Raw genomic sequence first — 16759 nt, 5'->3', positions numbered from 1 at the left:
CTGTAATAGCCACGACATCATAATTTTCCTGTTTCATCATGGCGTCAAGCTCCTCCTGTTTGTTACCCGTGCTGTGTGCATTGGTATACATGCACTTCAGCTGGGCTGATGTTTTGCCCCCTCCCCCCTTTAAATCTCGTTTAAAGCTCTGTCAATGAGCCCAGCTAACTCATCTTGATTGTAATCAAGGAACAGGTAAAATAAAATTATACCATTTGGTATTTTAAAAACAGTAGCACGTACAGCTTTAGGTATGTAATTTCCTTAGGTGGCATTAAAATGAAATGCGAAGCATATAAAACCAAAAAATCTGTTCAAGTGACATATGGAATCATAAATTGCCATGACTTTACAACAGGAACAACATGATTTGCCCAGTCAAAAGCAATTATGTTAGGGTAAAGGGGGAAAACAAGAAAGATGTGGTCATCATAAACATTGTCAGCCGAAATCTGCATCTCTGTGACTCCTAAGCAAACTTGCCTTACTATTTTACTTGCATTTCAAAAAAATTCATTTTTTTCCTTTATGAAGTGGGCCTACCATGTCTGCAAAAATGAACTTTTTGTCCAGTTTATCTTTTTAACTGTTCATGCTCAACCGTTATTTTATTATTTTTCCTTTTATTTCATCCCTGTAATGTTCCTGTTGATTGCTATATATCATTCTGCAGGCACAGGCACAATTGCTAAATGAACTGATATAATCTAATGAGCACGTTAACCTTCAAACTAATAAGAAGGCATATTTGTCTTTTATACATGTCAGAAGTACTCTGCATTGTATTATTTCTTGCCCTGTACTTTTGATGTTGGTTGTGTTGTAACTGAACTTGTAATTAAGAGAAGACTTATTTTCCCTTTCAGCACAATTGCTCTTATAAGTCTGTGGTGGTTTGACCTTGGCTATGGTTGCTCTATTTGCTTTATCACTTCCCCCCCGCCTTCCCTCTTTTTTCTCAACAGGGCAAAGAGGGGAAAGAAAATAAGATAGAAAAAACCCCAACCATTGTGGGTAAAACAAAAGCAGTTTTAATTTAAGAGAAGCGAAGCAAAGGTCCGCGTGCGGAAGCAAAAGGAAAACAGATTTATTCTCTACTTCCCATGAACAGGCGATGTCGGGCCTTCTCAGGAAGCAGGGCTCCAATACACGTAGCGGTTGCCTCGGAGGACCAAGGGTGACCCCACCCCCTTCCTCCTTTCTCCCAGCTTTATACTGAGCAGACGTCATATGGTCTGGAACATCCCTTTGGTCAGTTCGGGTCAGCTGTCCTGGTTGTGTCCCCTCCCAAGATCTTGCCCACCCCGTCCCACTGTGGGGGGGAAGGAAAATGTCGGAAAGAGCCTTGGTGCTGTGTAAGCACTACTCAGCAGTAGCCACAACACCAGTGTGCTATCAACACCCTGCCAGCTCCCAACATAAAACACAGCACCATGAGGGCTGCTATAGGGGAAAACCAATTCCCGCTCAGTCAGACCCAGTACAAAGTCACAGTCTTGAAAGGTTCTTCACACCTTTAATTGGCAATCACTGAGGAGGCTCAGCATTTCACAGAAGTGCTCAGCACCTTGAAATTACTGATAAATAATAAAGGGTTACAGAAGGTGAAAAAATCAAACGCTATGTCCATTTGATCACAGCGTGAAGACTAGAGATGTGAGATACCAAGTTAAGAACATACCTCAGGATTTGTGGACAAAAATGTGTGAGATATTTTTCTGCCATATTATGGGAACTAGCCAGTCCTCATACATGAGGCCAACAGTACAAAGTCTGTTCCCCACCAAGGAACACAAGTCACCTACCTTCCAACACTGAGGAGTATTTTTTCTTTTGGCGGCAGTGAGGTGCAATGACCAGGATTACAGCCTATGTGCCAGAACATCTGGACTCTTCCTTCCCCGTTTTGCTATTAACTTTGTTTATGATCTGTGACAAGGATCTGGACTGGTTTTCATGCTTTCCATCTAGTGAGACTGCAGCCATCATGGCCTGGCTGTGCTGATTGTCTGGATACCAATAAATTTTCCCCCTTGCTTTTCCCAAGACAGCTGTATGGGCTGATATGAAGGTAATAAGGGAATATGAAGATAAAGGTATGGATACTCCAGGGACAACTACTATAAAACTGTTGAAACACAGCCACTGGGTTCCTAGTATGAGCTGGTAACTCTACTCACCATTCACTGTTTTTGTAAATATACATAATAATGAATTCACCCGAGGGATACCTGTACTGAGGTCGCAGTCTCTTCATGAAGAAAATGCATCTTCCATTACAAGATTGCTATAAAACTGAGATTATAGGAACAGGAATATATAAAAAGATTATACAGAGTATCTGCTGGAGCATAAAACTAACTGCAACTGTTCATGAATAAGAAGGTTGCTTACAGGTGCTGTTCTTAAATACTGAATATGGTCTCATTCACTGTTAACAATTGCTAAATAAAAGAGTAATGTATTGAAAAAAAATCATTCTGTGCTAAACATGCTGTCAACCACTAGAGGTGTATTATGAAAGGGTAAGAAAATAACTGTTATCATTCTCTTCTTATCATGTGAAGGCCTCTTCATGTGTTGCACTGACTCCATCCCCTGCTAGACGCAGGAGTAAACATGATAACAAGTGATGAGGAGAAGGCTGAGGTCCTTAATGTCTTCTTTGCCTCAGTCTTTAATAGCAAGACTAGTTGTACTGAGGGAATCCAGCCTCCTCAGCCAGAAGACAGAGACCGGGAGAACGACGCCCCTGCATTCGAGGAGGAGATAGTCAGTGACCTACTGCATCACATAGTGAAGTGCTAAGGCTTGGACAACAGGCCCAAGCCAGAGCTGACCTATAGATGAATCCTGTATATTTTATAACTGATAACCATTGTGCTAGTAGGTATTGTACTAAGTTATAGCAACCCATTTATGCTGGTGTAAAAAGTGCTAAAGCTTTGAAATACTGCAGCCTGAACAACAGGCCCCAAGCTGAAGCTGCTAACTTAGCATGTAGTCATTAATAAAATATGTAAACTCGCTAGTGAAAGACAAAATATAATCAGTAGTGAGGAGAGAATGTATCCAACTTTCCTTTCGCAGCCTTGTTCAAGGCTGAGAACCCAAGTATTTGGCCTTGTTAGAAACTCCCTTGGTTCCCCCCCCCGAGCCCTGGCCAGGCTTTGGGTGGAATCCAACAGGAGAATGAAACCAGAAACTTTCCGCTCAAAACAAAGGTGCCAGCTATTCTGGCTTGTCGATCTCTGGTATATAAGGCTGGGCCCGTTTGCAGCGACTTTGGATGCCTCACCTATGGGTGGACGCACCACGTAGGATTTCCCACTTGCCGGGACAGGCTCTCCAAATCCTCGCTGTAACCGGGGCTGCCCAGCGACTGCGGATCTGGATGATGATGATTATATATGCAAGTGGTGATGTATTTCTCTTAATTACTGTTCTCTCTCTCTCTCGTGTAGTAATGATTTGATGCATTACTCTGTTTGTTGCTTTAAGTGCACTATTCTGCTTCTTCTTACTGCATGTTTTCTGTATTACGCTGTTACATTACTTGGTTATCACTAGTAAAATACACCTACTCTTTTCACTCTGGTGTCCGAGTTTAATTGGTATCCTTAATCAGCAAAACAATCACTAAGAAGAACAACAGGTGATCCAACAGAGGCTAACTGCAGGAAATGCCAAAATAATGGTGAAAAAAGAAATATAGTTAAAAATGCAATGGTATGTGATTAGAGTGTAAATTTCTGTTCTGACAGCTGTGATGGAATATACTTAGATTTCCTCATATGAGATATTAACTTATATTCCCCATCATCATCTACTAGATTATTTGCATGAATAAAAACTCATTTTAATATAAATTTTATTAATGATTTTGAGCCATTGACTCATGCCTTTGTCACTGGATAGGGATTATTGCAATCACCTCATCTCCTTTAGCTATGTTATCTAATGATCTGTTACAATCGAAGTTTGATATATCTCTGCTTCACTGAATATCTGTCTTCTAAGTCATAGACTTTGCATGAAGGGAAATTCTATAGCAAAAGAGTAGCTGTTTTTAACAGGATAATGATTAGACATGAATCAGACATTAAAAGTATGCACAGACTGTAAAAATATAGTTCCTCATTGTACTTAAGCTTACAGAGAAATTTCCCATCAAAACTGCCTTTTTACACATGGCATAACTGTATAAAACAATTGTTTCCTGAGACAAAAATTATGTCTGTTTTTCTTTCACAGTACTTTTGATAGTTTGAATATTATTTCATTCCTTTAAGGAAAAGAGGAAAGATTAAAAGAAAACCTTCAGGTTGCAAATGAGGTGTTTGGTGGTCATTTTGCTTTAAACTTTTGGTTGAGAGTTCTTATGTATATGAATTTTAGGGCAACTCATCAGGAAATCCCATAAATATTATTTAACAGTGATAACTTAAGATCAAATTATAAAACTTGGATTTAAAATTATTTCAAAGGACTCCCAGGAATTTTGTGTATTGTGCATATCAGGAATTATCTCAGGGGAGCTGTTATGGAGGCTCCCAAATAAGCAACCAACCACCAATATCAAAAAATAAAAAATTTATTAATAATAACACAGCCAACCAGCTCTCCGTAAATTACAGTTTCGAATGTCTGCAAGAGGAGAACAGAACAACTTTCCAGGGTTTAACGGCAACCCAAAACGCTTTACAAAGAACTCTATGGGGTTTAACGGCAACCCAAAATGCTTTATCACTCACCTGATAAGTGAGGGCTCTCAACCTCGAGGACCTGCTCAGGGCAGTGTCCTGACCCAAGGCCCCTCAAGGGTGGCATCCTGACCCAAGGGGAGAGTCCTCAACCGCAGTGTGCTGCTCCAGGGGACGAGCTCCAAATGGCTCCCCCAGGGGACTCCATTTATACCCAGGCCGAATCTGACCTGTAGTCAATAGCGGCTCCCATTGGCCAAAGGTCCCAACTACTGCGAGACCTTGAGAACAAAGACAACCAGAAGCTGCCACACTTCAGCAGCCAAGGAGCTCTGCTTTCATTGGGTGGATGCACCTGCCACAGGAGCACAGAAGCAGATCAACGACTTTGCAAAGTCATTGGTATGGAATGGTCTCTGACTGATTTTTCCCTAACAGCAAGGTGGTTAGGTTCAAGAAATATTTCAAAGGAAGACACATGTGGTATTTAAAACTGACATGACTCTTCTGTTTTGCTGAGGTACAAAATAATTCACTGACACAAATATCAACACCACTTTATGCATACAGTTCTTCAAAAGAGAAGATCAGAGGTGCCAGCCCTACTTGTCCTTCTGATAGGTTTTGTGATGTAAAGAAGTCTTAAAATGACCATTCTTTTTTTTTCTTACCTATTGAGACTGAAAACTGTTTCAGAAGAGGTGCTCACCTGCAGCATGTATGTACAATCAGACTGTGGGCTCGACAGGCATACATAGTTCCATCAGTCAGAATATTAAAAAAAATATACTGCTAATGCTGTGTATATCCAGCTAAAGAGCCAATGCAGCAACTGTTCAGATCTGTCACTGAAAATTGTTAAGGAAAGTTGAAAAAACACCTACATATTTCCCCAAATAGAAAAGCACTAAATAGTTATTATTAATAATAACAGTAAAAATAAAGATCTGCAAATTTCAAGTATTACAAAGCAGGATGAGTAGAAGAAAATAAGCCATTAGCATGGTAATTTCTTGTATCTCTTTTAGGTTGACATTAATTTGACAACTCCAATGTTATCTTCCATCAGACGAGTAATTATCTCATACCTGCCCCCTCAAACTTGATGCATATCACAGTGCATATTAGATTGACTAACACTGGAATGGATTGATGTAGATTTTAGTAGGGATGGTGGGAAGAGAAAAATACTTGAGATTAGGTCATAAATCACATATTATAGCATTCATTCAACTTGATATTCCCTTGTTAGGGTGCAGGTCAACTGTATCTTTATAACTGTATGTTATCTGATCTGTCAGCTAATTCAATTCCAAACTTCATTTGAATGAAAGAGTCTTCGGATGTTGTTTTCCTTATGTCCTGCTGTCCATATTCACTCATCTCATTGTGACATGATTATGGTATTAGGAGAGGGGAAAGGGGGAATACATCATCCTCCAATTCCAGTTTTTAAATGAACCCAGTTTGCCTTACCCAGCAACTGTCATTAAGGCGCCTTGGAGCTTTTCAGATGTTTGCAAAGAAAAGACTGTCTTTGGGAGCTGGAGACAGGACAAGGAAAAATAATGAATTCTCATGTAAATTCCTTTTCCTAGGTCCATTTCTATGAACTGCTCAAAGAGGGGGAGAAAATAGATGTCTTTCCACTTAGTTGTTGGACAAGCATTTTGGAAAAGTTCCAGTTTCAAAAGTGTTCGTAGGGCAAGACGTCCATCTGACAGCTTACCTCATCAGGTAGTGTTACGGGGTAGGGGAAAGCCTGCAACCCCATTAGTTCCAGTTTAAATCCTCACAGGTTTTATTTTAGGCCATCAGTGGATTAAAAAAAAAAAATCAGAACAGCAACTAGAAATTTTTTGAAGAAACTTGCAATTAAATTGAGTTTAATGGGTTTCTTTTGGTCAAAGAGCAAAAAGAGGAGTTTTTTCACAGTCTTCTGAAATTCACTTTGACTGAAGAGCTCAGAGCAAATCCCCTGGTAAATTTAAAGGCATTCTTTTGGGATTTCTGGTTTCCTGCCTGTAAGATGTGGTGAAAGCCTCGCAAGATTGGGCCAGAAGGGTACCCAAGGGGTTCAAGTCCCCTCCTGGGTAAGTTTTATCAGATGAAAGTTTGGAGGATGCCTGGTCTGTAATATTGTGGGTTTGAGTCCCACCCAGTCTGAAACTGGTATAGGGGTTTGAGTCCCACCTGTTGGTCTTGGTAATTTTGAATTATGTGCTTTGTTTATTGGATTACAATTTTTGGATTACGTGCTTTGTTTACTGGATCACAACGTGGGTACAAGCCTTACCCCTAGCTTTGTTAAAAATCAGGGTCAGACCCTGAGGAAAACATAATCTCAGTCCCTATGAACTTTTATATGGAAAACCATATCAAGTCCCGGGGCTTCCTAAAAACATGAATATCAGGGGAGAATTAGATGTACAAAATTACCTAATAACTTTGGGAAAAGTTTTGCAAACATTAAATAAATATATGGTCATGAATAAATCTTTAAATCTTGATTCCCCAGCACATTCGTTTCAACCAGGAGATTGGGTATACCTCAAATCTTGGACATCTGAACCACTGCAGAAGAAGTGGAAAGGACCCTATCAGATTTTATTAACCACATATACGGCTGTGAAGCTGGATGGAAAAGGACCTTGGATCCACTACTCTCGAGTCAAAAGGGCTCCCTCTCTGTGGACAGTGGACCAACAGACTCCCTTAAAGTTAAAGTTGAAAAGACTGTGAGCATGTTCCATATTTTGTTGGTAACCCTGAGTCAGATGATAACTTTAATTAGAGGGTGGGATCAAAATTTGCACATCTCATTAATGCAAAATATAACTCGAATTTTGAATAGAACAGACTGTTGGATATGTAATCAGATGCCAGTGTCAAGGGTAGAAAGCCAACTTCCCTTGATAGGAATACCAATACCAGTGAGTACCACCCTCTTTAATAACCCTCAATATGGGACTGATCACCCTGGCAATAAATGGTGGCCCCATCTTTCTAGAAATTGGAAACAGGAAAGGTTACAGGTCACCATGGTGCCAGACAATTTAAATACAACCATATGTCTTTATGGACCAGGTAATGATTCTATTAGCTATGATGGTAACAAATCTGGAATTGATGGATGTGACAATTATACAAATCAATGAAATGAGAAAACTTTTATAGGTTGTTTTCCTGGCTGCAATAGAACAATGTCATATTGGCAACCAGGTACTTCACATGTCCCGTATTATTCTGGTCTTCCTGTCCCAGCAGGCAGTGGCTGGTTTTGGTTGTGTGGAAATAATGCTCTTAAAGTTTTACCCCCTAATTGGCAAGGAGCGTGTACTTTGGGAGCTGTAGTTCCTAATCTAACAATAGTTAATAATTTGGATCAACAAAAAGGGTGGATTAGAACTTTGTTCAAACAAACTAAGAAGTCCCATAATGCAATTGCGGATAGACCCACAAGATGTCACAGCTTTGTTAGATGGTTTCGCCTGTGGTTAGGGGTAAGTGAACTAGAAAAGACTATAATAAACATTTCAGCAACAATAGAACAAATTGAAAATAGGATGATAGATATAATACAAGCTCAACAAGTTGAAATTACTAGCTTGTCCAAGATGGTTTTGCAAAATAGAATAGCTCTCGATTTATTACTGGCCTCTCAAGGGGGAGTCTGCACTTTGATAAACTCAAGTTGTATGTACATAGATCAGTCAGGAAGGATAACCACAGACTTAAACAAGATTTGGAAACAAACTGAACAACTCCACAGGATTTCTATGGATGATACCTCATGGGGATTTGAAGAAATTTGGAATAAGCTAACTTCATGGTTACTAAATTTGTCCTGGTTAAAAGAATTGTTCATGTTGATTTTATTAATTGTCACAGTACGTATAATTACATGTATAATGATCCATTGTTGTAGTTGTTGTTTCCATTGTTGTAGTTGTTGTTTACAAATGCACTATGACACGATGATCTGGATTTGAGGGATAGAGCTGAAAAGCACTATACCCTCAAAAGAAAAGGAGGGATTGATACCAGGGGACTGGAACCAAGGACCCGTTTGTAAAACAAACTAGCTTATCTATAAATAACAAAATGTACACTTCTCAGTTTAGACACCCTAACAGTAGATAACAGGATGCTTCAGTGTCTGGACAAAGAAGATTGTGACTTTGAACAAGTCCAGGCCGGACTCTACTTTGGCAATCAGCCTCCAGGGAAAGTGAGCATGCGTGGAGTAAAAGTTCATCAAAAGGATGGAGTGAGGAAGACTATAATTTGCCACTAGAGACCACCAGAGGACCACCGACTCATTTAGATTAATGGAAGTGAACATGCGCAAACTACTAATGCATATGTTAACTAGTTCTAGGAAAAGTAAAAATATGTTAATGGGTTCTTAGAAATTCAATGAATATGAATGAATTGCTTTTAATATAAGCTGTGTAGTGTTAGGAGTCAGCGCGCTCACCTTTGTGAAGCTATTCACGTGTGTGCCCAGCGCTGCAATAAAGAATGCCTGCTTTCTAAAACTCCAAAACGAGTCTTAGAGAGTTTCTTCGACCGGCTTTTCAGTAAGAGTAAGAACTTGTTGATCTGGTGTTACCCACCATTCTTCTTTATTCTTTTTACTTTTTAATATTTCTGCTAATCGGTCTTCCTCTATGGAATAATGCGGGGTTTTCATTTCTATTTTTCGTTCAGGTATCAAAGCTGCTATTATTATGTCTCATAGGGCTGCTTTCTTCACTGCCAGATCAGTTTTTCTATTTCCTTGTATTACATCTCCTTGTTGTCACGACTGGACTGGGAGTCCAGAGAGTCGCAATGGTTCTGTGATCCCCTCAGGTTAAATTACAGTGAAACGACACCAAACAATCAGTCAAAATGTTTTAGTTGTGGTAGAAAACAATTTAAAGTTGGAAAAGGATAATAAACAATGTGGTTTCTTATAAATCTATAAGAAGGAGAGGAGAGGAGAGGAGAGGAGAGGAGAGGAGAGGAGAGGAGAGGAGAGGAGAGGAGAGGAGAGGAGAGGAGAGGAGAGGAGAGGAGAGGAGAGGAGAGGAGAGGAGAGGAGAGGAGAGGAGAGGAGAGGAGAGGAGAGGAGAGGAGAGGAGAGGAGAGGAGAGGAGAGGAGAGAAAGAGAGTCAAAGAAATCCAGATCACCCCCCCTGGATCCAGTGTTGTCTCAGGTCCGGTAATCTTGTGTGGTGGGTGCACCACACAGCAAAGTTTCTGTCACCTTTGAAGTTCATCTTATCATCTGATTAGCATACTAGATGAGGAGGGGCAGGTATTCCACAAACTCATTTCCATGAGAGACAAGGAAAAAGGTGGAGCATGGGTTCTGGGCATACATTGAGGGGGAAATGGGGTGCACCACCCCTTGTCCAGTTGACTCGGTGGTCGTACTCACCCTGCCCACCTTTGTTTTTTCCTCTGTTCCCACAGATTTATGTTGACTTCCTGCTTCTTGAGCAATCATCCAGCTTCTGGGGCAGAAATGATCACCTCTTGTCAGGCCTTGTCACCTCTTCAGGCTTACACAATGGAGCCAATGATTAGCTATCCTTGTGCTTGATGAGAAACATTTGGTTTCACTCAGTCCACGTTTCCCCCTCTTTGAGGCTTATTTAAGGAGTTTGCAATACAACTGCAAGGGAGTGGGGGGTGCATCCTTTGATACACTCCTGCTTCCTTGGGTTACATTCCTTAGACTAATCACAAAGGCCACAGCTTGTCCTTGAGGTTTTCTGTGTCGATGAATGTTTGAGGCATTACTTCCTTCAGTTCCTTACACATGTCCTTTTTGGTGAGATTTACAATGAATTATTGCTACTTCTTTTGGTTTGGTGACTGCATTCAATAATTTCAAAATTTCTTGTCTATAATTTATACCACTCCCCTATGAATTCAACAATCACCTTTTCTTCCAGATAGCTCCATGAGCATGCACAACTCCAAAGGCATATTTAGAGTCCATATATATATTAACTCTTAAATCTTTTCCTGATGCAAGGGTCCTGGTCAATATAATAATTTCTGCTTTTTGTGCAGAAGTATTTTGGGGCAATGGTTTATCTTACACTTCTTTCCAGACTGTTATTATTGCATATACTGCTCTTCTTTCCCCATTTTGCATAAAACTGCTACCATCAGTGTATAATTCCAAATCTGTATTTATTAATGGTTCATCTTTCAGATCTGTCCTACTAGCATACACTTGTTCAACTGTGGCTAAGCAGTCATGTTGCAAAGGTTCATTTTCTGCTACGGGCAACAGTGTGGCTGGGTTCATTGTAGATGTTTCGCCCAAAATAATATCTTGCTCCATCAGGATAGCCTGATATTTCCCCAATCTGCTTGGGGAGAGCCAATAATGTCCTTTCTCATTCAGGATGGCTGTTACTGCACGAGAAACCATCACTGTTATGGGTCATCCCAATGTGAGCTTTTGTGCTTCTTTAATTAGGAAAGCAGTAGCTGCTACAGCCTGAAGACATGCAGGCCATCCTTTACTCACTTCATCAAGTTGTTTTGAAAATTAAGCCACTGGTCTTTTCCAACTACCAAGTGTTTGTGTCATCACTCTCAAAGCCACATGTCTCTTGTGGACATACAATTGAAATGGTTTTGTCATGTTGGGGAAACACAGGACCAGAGTTTCTATTAGTTTCTTTTTTATTTCATTGAAGCTCTTCCTGCATTCTGGGGTCCATTCTAATAAATCCCCTGGCCCTTTAATGTCATTATATAGGGGTTTGGCTATCAGTCCAAATTTAGAATCCATATTTGACAAAATCCAGTCATTCCCAAAATCCCCACAATTGTCTTTTAGTTCTCAGAACTGCAATTCTGCATATAGCCTCTTTTCTTTCTATGCCAAGTCTCTTTGTCCTTTTGACGCTTTGGAACCCAGGTATAAGACTTTTTCCTTCACTATTTGTGCTTTTTTCTGGGAAACTCTGTACCCTGCTAGTCCCAAATAATTGAGTAAACTGATTGTGGCCTCTACACAGTCCTCTTCTGTGTCAGCTCTTATTAACAAATTATCTACATATTGTAGTAAAGTAACATGATCATTGTTACCTTGCCATTGTTCCAACTCTTTTGCCAATATGTTACCAAATAAGGTAGGACTGTTTTTGAATCCTTTCAGGAGTACCATCCAGCACAGTTGTACTTTTCTTCCTGTTGAGGGGCTTTCCCATTCAAAAGAGAAGATTGCTTGGCTCTGGTCATCCTCTGGGATACAAAAGAAGGCATCCTTTAAATCCAAAACAGTAAAATAAGTATTAGATACAGGCACAGCAGCTAGTAGGGTGTAAGGATTTGGTACAGTAGGATGTATGTCCATAGTTATTTGTTTTATAGCTCTTAAATCCTGAACTGAGGAAGCTTCTGACTCAAAACAACTTTCTTCCCTTTAAAAATCCAAACAGTTGAATTATGAGAGTTATATTTAAGGCTCCAATTTCCTGGAAGGATAGATATTCTCTTTTGATGGTTGCCTAATTAGTATGCTTTAAATTTAGATAGCTTTAATTAATTGCAGCAAGAATTTCTTAAGAGAATCGGTGCTAAAACGAAGTGCACTAAATAGTGAAGTTTTCAGGCATATGCTGGAGGTGTTCCACCAAGCCCTTCACACATCTCTGTGACAGAAGGATTGTAATGTATTATTTTCTTATTAATTTCCCATTTAAGAAAGTTTTATGAATAATAATACTGTGGGAAAAAAATAGCTGAATATAGCAGGAGATTTTTTTTTTCTTGCTGCTTTCTGTTGCTGCTAGCTACCAGATGCATTGCAGCCTTCATCTACCATTGTTGGGAGTAATGAAGGATAATAAAACAAATCATAGTGTAAATAATAAATAACCTCATCATCGTATATTTTAAAACAGAAAGCATGAAAGGGAAAATTCCCAACAGCTGAAAAGCTTTAATAGCTCTTCTTAGTGCTTGTGGCACCAATTGTTGACATTTGTTGGAAGGAGCCTGGTTAGCATAGATTCATTTATAGAAACAAACAAAACACCACAAGGAAAAAAAAAGAAAAAAAAAGAAAAGAAAAGTTGTCAAAAAAAAGGACTAAGGAGTAAGGTAATAAAACATTCATTTGTTGAGGGACAGTGATTCTAGCATGTGGGAACCTCAAGGGAATGCCAGGGCACAGAGGAAGGAAAACTTCAAGCAAACAGGCAGAATAGGAAGAAAAAGAAAAGCATTTAATAATAGTTAGAAATGTTTTTACAGATGGAGCACAAAACTAGGGTCTCAACTTGTCGCGGATGAAAGTATTGACACGGTAATATTTAGTAAGAAATCTAGGTTTATTAATAACTAACAGCAATTTATTATTATAAAATAATTCAGAAATACTAAAAGAAAGAAAAGCGACTTATTCAGATTCTAAAATGACAAGATTCACACTAACTTACTTAACGGTACCTATATACACACATGCATGCACATAACAAACCAGACAAACATACAGAAACAAAGGTGTTTGGATTCAGTAGAATGAACACAGAACGCACATCCACACACAGAAACAAGGGTACGTACCCACACACAGAGTAAAGAGAAGCTAGCTCAAAGAAACTTTCCCTCTCGAGTTTAGAGCAAATACTCACAATGCCTTGGCATTCCTCAACGGGCGATAATTGAGACTCAAGCGGGGGACTTCGCCCTGGCCTTCCGTCTGGAGCAGACGACACCTTAAGCGTTTGGTACCTGAGAGGCGTCCCAGCTCAGGGGAGATGCTGGTCACAGGCCCACTGCGATCCAGGAGAGCTCAAAGGGTCTCCCTGGTGGTCGCCATTTATAGGGTCCAAGATAATTGACTTTTGTCAAATACCTTCTGGTGCCTTCCAGCAGTTACACAAGAATTTGATGAATGTGTGACTCTGTTATTGTTCCCATTTGACCACATCCCAGGCACAGGTGTGCCAGGCCCTTAGGAGTTGATGGGCCATTTTAACCATTTCCGAGCAATCGGGAGGGGCAGGAGCCAGGCTCGTTAACATTGTCAGTCCTTATCTCCACAGACTGGTGTATAGCTCGGGGGATGTGGGTGGAATTGCACCTAGCACCAAGCAGCCCAACAAAGAGGGGCGGGGGGGGGGGTAAGAATTGCACCACCACAATCCACCCAGTGACTAAAGTCAATTTATCTTGTCCATAGAGTGGCAGTGTGGTTGCCTCTTGCCTCTATGCCTATAAACAGAGGATGCCATAATCCAATTACAATTGAAGGAAATTTTGTGCTTGATTAGCTTCAAAAAAAAAAGTTTTGGGATAGTGTACACACTAGTCCCTGTTTTGGGATAGTGTACACACAGGGATACTTTTGTAACTGAGTAATCTGTTTAACCATCCTCCAAACCTTAATATACAATACAATTATGAGTAGTAAACATATTAAAATTAGAATTAAGAAAATCATGACCGGGTGGAACATGGAATTAAACAGTCCAGTTGCGGTTGGTGACCATCCAAATAAGCTTTCCCACCACTGATGTTCTCCATCCCTTTTGACTCTTGTTAACACTTGATGTATTTCTTCTATATCATGTTGGACAGTGATAAGAGTCTTTTGTCCAGTTTTCTGTGCTTGTTACAGGAGGTCGATTAAGTCAGGATGTTGGAGGAGTCGTATGGACAGTACCATCTATTAATAAGGAATCACATCGTGTTCGCATGCAAACACATCCTTTTCCAACATATATGACTACGCTTTCAGGGGTTTCGTTTGGGTGGATCTCAAAGTGACAAATGTTTTGTTCAGTGTCAAGACAAATGTCTTGAGCCTCAAGAGTATTTCCTTCACAAATGAAGCCTCGTTGTTCTTGCACAGTACATGCATTTACATCAATTGTTTGCCATTTCCCCTCCTTCTGCTGGGCCCATACTTTATGTTCTGAGGGACAGAGTATGTTTCCATTGTGATTTAGTCCTAATGCAAGGATTGGGTGTATGTTGTACACTGAGGCATTGCGTATAGTGAGGACAAATGCAATAATCCTGTCACCTTCTGTGTAGTGAGGAAAGTTGACCAATTAGACCTGCCTTGTAGTGTTTTGATGCTTCCAGTGTATCTCAGTAATGCAAGATCCCAAGGATTTGATGTGTGAGCCATTGTAAGTGTCTTTACTCTCATGAGCAGAAAAAGGAAGAGAGAAGAAGAGCCGTATAGACACCATTGTTGTAGCAATCGAGGTATGATGGTGAGGGAGAGAAAGGGTAGGTGCAATGCTGTGAAGAGTCTCATATTGAAGATGAGGGTTGTTCCCACAGTGCTACTGGTGGACTTGCTGGGTATGGTGTCTGCTTCCACATTGTCGTTGGTGGAGTCGGTTATTTCTGAAAAGGAAAGAAAAGAGAACGGTCTCGGGGGGGGGGGGGGGAAGCTGAACAGGTTACCCCTTAGGATGCTGGATAAATCCATCTAGTACTGATTTTATGTTTTATTCCATTATTATCAATAGCATCCCATGCTAGAAATCCTCGTGGCTTGACCAGGGTTACTGGTATTGTTCCTACAGATGGTATTTTTGCCATCACAGGCTGTCCTGCTTTCATTGAGGACCAGGTGTGCTCATTATTTAGGTTTGTTTCTGAAGAAAGTGTTAAGAAGGCTCGAGTAATTGGACTTCCATAGGGACCATACCGATTATTTAACTGCTGTAAAATTTCAGAAAGACGTCTGTCCCATTGTCCTTCATGTGGTTTAAGATATTTTTTCAGCAGTCCATTGGCTCGTTCAACTATACCATTAGATTGTGGGTAATAAGGTGTGTGAAATACCCACTTTATTTCTTTTTGCTTTGCCCATTCCTGTACTTCTTTACTAGTAAAGTGTGAGCCATTGTCACTTTGGATAGAATCAGGGACAGGTAAAATTGAGAACCATGAGGAAAGGCCTCGGATAGTATTCTGTGCATTAGCCTTTTGGCACTTGGTAGCTGTAAGGAGTCCAGATATTATTTCTACACCTGTTAAAATATATTTGTACCCAGCAGAGGGTTTTAAAGGACCAATGTAATCAATTTGTCAAGTAGACCACAAAGTTTTCCCCTCTTTAATGTGTAAAGGTGGTGCTTTGGCAGGGTGGTCCATCTGCAATTTTAATTTACACTGGGGGCACTCAGTGAGGATGGTTTCACATGTTTTCCTACTGAGGGGCCATCCCCGGCTTTGGGCTGAAAAGTAAAGTGCTTCTCGACCTGTGTGGCCTAATTTTTGATGTAACCATTCTCCTAGTCGATACCATGTGGGGTCTGAGGAATCTTCAATGTCTATTTTCCTAATTTTTGTCAATTCATCCACCCTTTGGTTCCAATTTGTAGCTGGTTTGTTGTCATTAGCGTGAGCTTTTACCCATCCTATTTGGAATGGTGTTTTTCTGGCTATGGTTAATAGTAATTGCCAGTCTTCAGTTCTCCAGATTGGTGATTTATTTATCTCCCAGTTTAGGGCTTCCCATTGACAAAGCCACTGTGTGGCACCTGCCCAGACAGCATAAGAGTCTACATAAATGGCTTTTGCTTCATTTTGTGCTGCCAAAACAACTGCTCTTAACTCTCCTACTTGAGCACTGCCTTCACCCTCTTCAATAACTTGTTTCCCTGTTTTGATTTCTAATGCAACAGCTTTATATTGCCATTCACCATCCACTCTTTTTGCCGAGGCATCAGAAAACCAGACACCCTCGGTTGGTGAATCTTCAGTGAAGGGAGGTGCATCTAAAATTGGTGAAGGTTTGAATGGTTGTTGTAGTGCTAGGGGGTCAGTATTAATAGGCATTTGCAATTTAGAAACTTTTGTGTGTCCTTCATTTAATTGCATTTCATCTGCCACACCCACTAGATAGGCATACCATTTCCTAATTGTAGGTTTTTGTGCAATTCCCTCTGGGGGAGCAGTCCCTTTTAGGATTGTGTCTAATAAATTAAAGGGACCTCTGGTCTGAACAGCTTGTTCTTGACGTATTTTCTCAACTTGTTTAACTGCACGGACTAGAGACAAAAGACCCTTTT

The sequence above is a fragment of the Strix aluco genome, chromosome W (assembly GCF_031877795.1).
Source record: "Strix aluco isolate bStrAlu1 chromosome W, bStrAlu1.hap1, whole genome shotgun sequence".
Taxonomy (NCBI): Eukaryota; Metazoa; Chordata; class Aves; order Strigiformes; family Strigidae; genus Strix; species Strix aluco.
Note: the sequence above shows the minus strand (reverse complement) of the source record.